Genomic DNA, 9137 nt, shown 5'->3' on the forward strand with positions numbered 1-9137 from the left:
ATCAATAGTACATCACCTATGAACAAATTATTGTTATTAAGACATTTATTGTGGTGAGCCGTTCTAATAAGACCATGGCTGCCATTAGAAGATGGCGCCGGCTTCCACTGTGGCCTGTGATAAACAACTCCTAATATGGAGAATTGACACGCAATCCCTTACCACCCTATGAGAAAGCTCCACATGGCAGATTTGCATTGGGGCTTGAGATGCTTTATTAAGGCTGGGAGGGGCATCCGGGAGAAAGAAGAAGAACTATCAAGGGCCTGAATAAACTGCTGAAAGAAGATTCCTGAGTTGCGTCTTCCTTGCGGGCAAGGGGTCGCGACAAGTGGTGCCGAAACCCGGGAACCAGAACTTTCAGCAGTCAGGGGTGGTGCACCGGTTAGTCCCAGGTAAATGGGATCCGTGACCAAAGCGGGGTTAGTCCCAAGTAAGTGGGATCCGCGACCAAAGCGGGGCAGCTCTCTCTGTAAATAAAGAGAGAGCAGAAAAAAGGACGCTCCAATGTAAATAAGGAGAGAGCGGGGCTTTTGTACTTTCACTTTCTTTATAGTTTTGAAAACATTATGGGCGTTACTTCTTCAAGCCCAATTTTGTTGGCCCTAGATGGGTTGCTACGTTCAAAAGGACTTAAAGTAAAGCAGAGCACTTTGCAGATGTTTTTGAGAGAAGCTGCCGGGGCCGCGGCCGCGGTCTGGGCACGAGGATGGCGGTGGGCTCAGTCAAGATGCAGCCGCCGTGCGAGAACTCGGCCCTGGCCGCGGCAGTGGCGGCGGCGGACAGCGCTCTGCGCCGCAGTCCCAGCGCCCGCGAGCCGGAGCGCGAACAGCCGCCGGCGTCGCTGCGGCCGCAGCTAAGGGACCCGCCTGCACTGCTGCGGAGCGGGCTCACGCTGCGGAGAAAGCGGAGCGCCGCTGGGGGCCGGGACCGGACGGAGCCGGTGTGGGTTCCAGAACGCCTGACAAAAAGAGTCCCGACAAATACATCTGAGTTAAATATAACCACTTTGGCCATTACTTCCCAGGTGTTGATTCCGTTGTCTCCTTCTAATCAGACCTCTAATGCCACTCATTTTAAGGCTTCTCCTTATTGCACTCCTGAGTGTGGCTTCCCCCCAACATTCACGCCTTGCCAAGATCATTCTTGGGAGAAACATCAGGTCGCTAAAGGTTTCTCCCTTTCCCCCTCTCTTAAAAGATACTTGTATAATTCTTCCAACAATAATTCCTCTATAGGAGCAGGTTGGTCTTGGTTTCAATGGTTAATTTCCAATGAAAAGGGAGCCACAGCTGATATTTCCGCTTTGGCTCAATTACGAGGAGTCCAAAGTTGGCTGTTTAATGTTTCTGGCAGTACCCAAGACTCGGAGCGAGGTAGGAGGCTTAAAATTTCTGCAAATAATTCACAATTATCTAATGCTACATTACCCTCCGCAGCAGTCTGTCTCCAATCTCCGTTCCTGTTTATTTTGGCTAATGATACATCACAGGGGATGCTTAATTGTTCTAATATTACCTGCTATTTGTCTGAGTGTTGGAATGGCTCCTGGACTACGGCAGTGGTTATGAAAGTTCCGACCTTTGTCCCAATTCCGGTTACTGCAGATCCAGAGTCTTTTCCTATTGTTGAACTGATTAGAGCCCGTAGAGATTTTGGAATTACGGCAGCTATAGTGACAGCTGTGGCGGTATCTGCTGCTGCAGCAGTTACAGCTGGAGTAGCCATGGCCAGCCAGGTACAAACTGCTGCCACTATTAATCAGGTTATTCAACAAACATCCACCATACTTGAATCTCAAAGTAGAATTAATCAACACATTTTATCTGGGATTCTGGCTGCTAATCAAAGGATAGATCTGCTTCAAGCTCAAGTTGAGGAGTTGTTTGATCTAGTACATTTGGGTTGTGTCGATCAACGTGCGCATTTATGTATAACCTCTGTCAGATTTAATGATTCCAGAAATGCCTCCCGCATCATCGGAGAGTATCTATCCGGAACCTGGTCCATGGAAGCAGAAAACTTGATCCAGTCTCAACTAACTCAGATTGCTGTTTTGAATAGTACCCGTGTCGAACCAGTGACTTTGGGTCAATTCACCAGTTGGCTATCCTCTGCCTTTTCCTTCTTTAAGGAATGGGTGGGAGTGGGCATTTTTGGGGCAATGTGTTGCTTCGGTGTTATACTTTGTTTGTGGCTTCTCTGTCGCCTTAAAACTCGCCATGCACAAGAAAAGGCTATGATTGTACAGGCTCTTGCGGCCTTAGAAAATGGCATTTCTCCACAAATCTGGCTTGCACATCTTAAACAGTGATTTCTGGGCAGGGCCATTGCACCCCAAGTTAGTTTCACATTGCACTGGGATTGGCATGTCCTCTTCCTTATTCTCTCCCAGTGCTGAATAGCCCTTGCACTCTGCAGGTCTTGTTACCATTGCACGCAGATGGGTTTCAGGACTGGTCTTTCTTCTCGGCTACAGACTCTTTACCTTCCTCTGGGGCTTAGGGATTGTGTTGCCAACTTAAATTTTGTCATTATTACCAGGCTACCTGTGTTATCCTACTTCTCGCCGTCGTCACGATGCAGGATGCGAGGCAAGGCACTGCACTTGAGTGATCCCTCAACGGACCTCAAGGAAAGCATGTCCTATTGCATGCGGGTTTGATGTCCACGCCCCGCCCTACGAAAAAAGGTGTCGGCTGATATGGGACCAGGTCTAGGGAAGGGCCCTCCTTAGGACTGAACCATACATTGCAGCCACTTCTGCACAGTGGGATAGGACCTCTATTTTCGCCTGCATTGTTTTATAAAATAGAAGGGGAAACTGTGGTGAGCCGTTCTAATTAGACCGTGGCCGCCATTAGAAGATGGCGCCGGCTTCCACTGTGGCCTGTGATAAACAACTCCTAATATGGAGAATTGGCACGCAATCCCTTACCACCCTATGAGAAAGCTCCACGTGGCAGCTTTGCATTGGGGCTTGAGATGCTTTATTAAGGCTGGGAGGGGCATCCGGGAGAAAGAAGAAGAACTATCAAGGGCCTGAATAAACTGCTGAAAGAAGATTCCTGAGTTGCGTCTTCCTTGTGGGCAAGGGGTCGCGACAATTTATAGTTAATCTCAATTTCTAGAAATTTTGGATTCAGTAGTTTATAAAACTACTGATTATTTAAAATATAATCAGTAGTTTTATAAAAGTTGTACAGTTTCTGGTAGACAGAGAACTGGGGGTTGGGCGTTTGAGGTTATATTAAGGGGGAAATATATGAAGGTATGGGATTAATATAATGTAGAAAATTTGGAGGAGAACTCTAATGAAGAGGGTTAGTAGCAGGGGAATAGACAGGAGGGTAGACAAGTACGTAGGAGCATAGTAGAACGCATAAAAACAAACACATATATGTATTTAGAAAATTACAAGAAGTAAAAATAGTAAAAATTATTAGATTGAAAGAGGAAGAGAGAAGGAAGAAAAATAAAAAGGACAGAAGGAAAGAGGAGAGGGAGAGAGAGAGAAGGGGGTGCTTATGCAATTCCTGTATATTATATTATACTGGTGACTCAATTCTTAAAGTTCTATTTCATGCAAAGTTCTTGGTTTCACATATGTGGAGGTTGTGAGAACCAGAGAAGGAAAGGTAGAGGAGAAAGAAAGAGGGTAATATGGAAGAGAAGAAAACAAACAAACATAAAACAAAAAAGAAAATACAAACAAAAATACTCTTAGAATTCTGTTTTCTTCCAATAGTTGGAGTTGTCTATTCCAAGCTTGAGTCTCTGCCTTCAGGGTGGTGTTGGTAACCAGTGTGAGAAGACTTGAGCTCTCCCTCCCTTGCCTGGAGCTTCCCTAATCTTGGTTTCTCTGAGTTGCTCCCAGTTTTTAGACACTTCCCTTCTATTGCTTATCAGGTCTCAACTGTGGGACTTCTTGCTCTTCCTCCTTGGTTTGCACCAGGTGGGCAGCACCCTGGTAGCACTGCACATCTATTCAACTGAGAGCTGCTTTTATGTTGGAAAGTAACTGTGCCAAATTTTCACAGCTGGGGGGAGGGAGAGTTGGAAACTAGATACCTGTTCAGTCGCAGATCCATCCACACTGGTAGCCATGCCCACCAAAAGATGGTGAGAAATATTTTCCAAGATGAAGCCATGTCTGTTTCCTGTGTAGGGGTGTCTTGTGGGGGGAGCTGGGATGTCCATGTGCTGTTGCTAGAATGTGGTCCAGTGACCTGCATTGGAGCAGAGTGTAGTCTGGAGTTCTGTAGCTCTGCAGAGGTGTTGATTTAGTGTTTCTATTCGCTGCTGAGAGCTGCTCATGTGCTCAAACTGCGGGATTTGGTACCAGAGTCTGGAGTCTTACTGGAAGACAGAGTCTCTGAGTTCTGTGTGGTGTTCACAGCTCTGGTGGATTCTGTGAAAATCCCCTGTATGGGGTCCTGTCACACACTCTGAGATGTTGTATTCTGTCAAGGCGAGACCCTATGCAGAAGCTACCTGACTGCTTTCTTGGATTCATGCACATAGCAGCCAGAAACGGTATCTCTTCTACTATACCATCTTGGATTCCCCCTTCTCCAATTTGTAGAGGGAATGCCTTCAATTTTTCTCCATTTAGAATGATGTTGGCCTGGGATTTAGCATAGGTAGCCTTTATGATGTTGAGTTATGTTTCTGTTATCCCTAGTTTTTAAATTTTTTGAACATAAAGGGGTTCTGTATTTTGTCAAATGCTTTTTCTATGTCTATGGAGATGATTCTTTAAGTCTATTGATGTAATGAATTACATTTATTGATTTTTGTATGTTAAACCAACCTTGTACTTGTGGGATGAATCCCACTTGATCATGGTGCATGATCTTTTTGATATGTTTTTGTATTTGATTTGCCAGAATTTTATTGAGAATTTTTGAATCTATGTTTATTAGAGACATTGGTCAGAAGTTTTCTTTTTTTGATGTGTCTTTGCTTGGTTTTGGAATCAGAGTGATATGTCTTTTTCTATAAGATGAGTTGAAGAGTGAGTTTGGAAATGCTGCCTTTTTTTCTATTTCTGAAATAAATTGAAGAGTATTGGTATTATTTCTTCTTTAAAGATCTTGTAGGACTTGACTGTGTATGTGGTCCTAGGCTTTTCATGGTTGGTAGACTTTTGATGGCATCTGCTTTTTGTCACTTGAAATTGATTTGTTTAAATTGTGTATATCATCCTGATTTAATTTGGGCAAATTATATGAATCTAGAAATTTGTCAATGCCTTTGATAGTTTCTATTTTACTGGAAACTATGATGTTGAGATATGTTTTCAAAATAATTTCTGATTTCAAAATGATTTCTGATTGTCTTCTGTATTTATGTAGTGCTTGCTGTGATATTTCCTTTTTCATCATGTATGTTAGTGATTTGAATTTTCTCTCTTCTCCTCTTTGTTAGCATGAATAAGGGTCTGTCAATTTTATTTATTTTTTCAAAGAACCCACTTTTTGTTCTGTCAATTTTTTCAATTGTTTCTTTTGTTTCAATTTTATTGCTTTCAGCTCTGATTTTTATTATTTCCTGTCTTCTGCTGATTTTAGTGTTGATTTGTTGTTCCTTTTCTAGGGCTCTGAGATGTAATGTTAAGTCATTTATTGTTGACATTTTATTCTTTTAAGGAATGAACTCCATGCAATGAATTTTCCTTTTAGAACTCCTTTCGTAGTGTCCCAGAGATTTTGATATGTTGTATCTGTTGTAATTCACCTCTAAATTTTTTTAAAATATCCTCCATGATGTCTTCTGTAACCCATTGTTCATTCATTAGCATATTATTTATTTTCTAGGTGTTAGATTGGATCTACCTTGCTCTAGGATGGCAGAATTAATATTATCAAAATGACCAGATCTGTTGTAATTTTGTACATTTGATGTCTTGTAAGCCTCTTGTATTTGGTTTTCCAATTCATTCTTCATGCTTGGAAAATTTTCTGATATTATCTCATTAAAGAGATTGTGCATTCCTTCAGTTTGAAACTTTGTGCCTTCCTCTATCCCAATAACTCTTAGATTTGGTCTTTTGATGGTGTTCCATGATTCTTGGATATTCTGTTCATGGTTTCTAAGTTTCTTCACTGTGTGATCAACTTTATTTTCCAGAATGTATACTTTGTTTTCATTATCTGATGTTCTTTCTTCCAAGTGATCTAGTCTGTTGTTTATGCTTTCTATTGAGTTTTTTATTTGATTCATTGTACCCTTAATTTCAAGGATTTCTGACTGGTTTTTTTTTTTCATGGTCTCTATATCTCTCTTGAAGTATTCTTTTGCTACCTGTATTCACTCTCTTATCTCATTGTTGGAGTGATAAATTTTTGCCTGTGCTTGCTCATTTAGGTCATTCTGTATTTCACAGATCATTTTAATTATGAACCTTTTGAACTCCTTCTCTGACATTTCATGAACTTTTCTGTCCATGGGTTCTGTTATTATAGTATCCTGGTTTGTTTGGGGCACCTTCCTCCCTTGTTTTTTCATGTTGTCTTATGTGTCTTCATTTCTTGCAGTGTGGATCTTAGATATTATAGTTCCTCCCCTATATTCTTGTAGTACCTGTGAAGATTGTCTTATCTTACCTTGATATTGAGCTTCCAAATCCTGCTGGTGTCCCTCAATGAATGCAACTGCATCCTGGATCTGAGTCCTGCATATGTTGGAGTGGGTGGATATAGGCCACTGGACTTGACCCCACCCAAGGTTTTCTGCCAGTCAGAAGGGGCAGTCCTGTGCCTAAAGCTAGTTTCTGGTGATGTCTGCCCCACATGTGGAGGGGTGGACTGGGCCTTCTGAGAGCCTGGATCCCTTGTGGACTGGTGTGGGCAGTCTGGGTTGGCTCTTGGTTCCCATGGTAGTCCACTGGTTAGAAGGGGTAGTTCTGCACCAGAGGCTCAGCTCTCATGAGTGTATACCCCACCAGGAAAGACGTGGACCAGGCATGCTATGCCCCTGGGCCCCACATATGCTGGTGTGGGTGAATCTGGGCCTCTGGACTTTATCTCCCATGGTAGTCTACTCACAATCAGTTCTTTATAAGAAATTGGAGGTCTTGGAAATTTTGATAACATCAATTAAATCTCTTGATAACCCAGTTTTCAGGATGATTGTGTGTCTGTGCCTTGAGAAAAGCATTATTTGGTAGTTAAATCTGAACCGTGACCTTTCAGATTAATATTCAGTGTTTTGATTCTGGGGTGTTAAGATTTTGAGCTTAGTCTTCATGGGAAAGCTGCAGCAGGATGTGTGAGGTGTGTGTGTGTGTGTGTGTGTGTGTAAAAATATAAAGCAGCGGAATGTTTTCACATAGCTTTTCCCTTCTTCCTTCCACATTTCTGTGTTTCAGAAGACTGGCTGCTTACCCTGATGTGTAGAGACTCTGAAAATCCCTGATATGAGATCTGTGTTCTCTCATAGATTGAGGGAAGGAACAGTTCCAAGCCTATGAGTGACTGTGTGCTTCTAGATGTTCCTCCTGTTGCCCTCATGGCTTCTGGCCTCTCCTTAAGTTCTCTGTGGTGATTCAGATGCTGGCATCACCAACAGTGTTATCTTGGCAGAAGTGATGGTCACAACACTGGTACTGGTTCTCAAGGGTCCTGTCACAAATCTACCCCCCCAAATCAGCCTCTAGCTCTTTCTCCTATTTGAGAATGTGGGCTTGAGTTACAAGACTCATATTGCAGAAGGCTTATCCCATCCTCATCTCAGGCAACTCTGTGGCTGTGAGGTGGTGGGTGCCTGTTTGCTTTTTATTGGGGCAGGGGAGGACTTTGCATGATTGATAACTCTCTCAACAGAGCCTGTCACTCTGGATCCAGACTCTGCTCACCACAGGCTTTCTGTCTCATGAAAAGATGCATGTGACCTGGAAGGACCCCTGTGTGTACCGTGACGAGAAATGCAGTGTGTTGGGTCTTGAGGGCATCACATCAGGAAGATGTTACTGGGAAGTGGTGATAGAGAAAGGGTGGTTCAGCAGGTGGACTCTGGGAGTCTGTAGGAAAGATGTGAGAAGAATAGGCTGGCACGAGGAATTACCAGATAGGGGGTTTTAGGTCATGGGGAAGTTTAAGGATAGATATTGTCGCTGGACTGATCCTGTGATTTGGTTATATCCTAGGCAGGATCCCTGCAGGGTGGGGTTTTTTCTGGACTACAGTGAAGGGGATGTCTCCTTCTATAACTTGATGGATGGTTTTCACATTTTCTCTTTCCCTCCAGTTTCCTTTTGTGGAGCTCTCTTTCTATACTTCATGTTTATGTATGGAGATGTGTCCATGAGAATTTGCTCCATGGAGAATGGGTTTGAGGGGCTCCCTGTACACCACAACAATTTATTTCCTTTGGAGGCAATCCTGAGCATCTCAATGGATGGGTCAACTCTGGCTGTGGTGTTGATGGTGCTTCCCCAGAGGCTGAATCTTCATTACTTCCCTAAAACTTTCAGGTTTTGTTCCCACAGGGTCCCTTGCTGTCCTTGATGCCCCACTGTGGCCCTTCATTTGGCTACAGACTTCCTGTGGGAAAATCTCCTGAGATGATACTTGGAAGGCTCAGCGGGCTTGTCCTCCTGCTCTGTGTTCAGACTTCATATGTGTGGTTATGAGAGTTCTGTTCATGTCTTATGTGGTGAGCCATTCTAATTAGACCGAGGCCGCCATTAGAAGATGGCGCCGACTTCCACTGTGGCCTGTGATAAACAACTCCTAATATGGAGAATTGGCACGCAATCCCTTACCACCCTATGAGAAAGCTCCACATGGCAGATTTGCATTGGGGCTTGAGATGCTTTATTAAGGCTGGGAGGGGCATCCGGGAGAAAGAAGAAGAACTATCAAGGGCCTGAATAAACTGATGAAAGAAGATTCCTGAGTTGCGTCTTCCTTGCGGGCAAGGGGTCGCGACAAGTGGTGCCGAGACCCGGGAACCAGAACTTTCAGCAGTCAGGGGTGGTGCACCGATTAGTCCCAGGTAAGTGGGATCCGTGACCAAAGCGGGGTTAGTCCCAAGTAAGTGGGATCCGCGACCAAAGCGGGGCAGCTCTCTGTAAATAAAGAGAGAGCGGAAAAAAGGACGCTCCCCTGTAAATAAGGAGAGAGCGGGGATTT

At 43.7% G+C, this 9137-nt stretch overlaps 1 long non-coding RNA gene across 1 annotated transcript in view; it reads right to left on the reverse strand.

Moving 5' to 3' along the window:
* Positions 1–1528: 1528 nt before the first annotated feature.
* The window catches only part of LOC125617406, a 26145-nt gene continuing 18536 nt past the window's right edge, over positions 1529–9137 (reverse strand). Inside the window, exon 3 of the long non-coding RNA XR_007348386.1 lies at positions 1529–1670. This is a non-coding gene — a long non-coding RNA (uncharacterized LOC125617406). The remainder of the gene's footprint in view (positions 1671–9137) is intronic.

The sequence above is a fragment of the Marmota marmota genome, unplaced genomic scaffold (genome assembly GCF_001458135.2).
Source record: "Marmota marmota marmota unplaced genomic scaffold, marMar, whole genome shotgun sequence".
In the NCBI taxonomy this organism is placed as follows: Eukaryota; Metazoa; Chordata; class Mammalia; order Rodentia; family Sciuridae; genus Marmota; species Marmota marmota.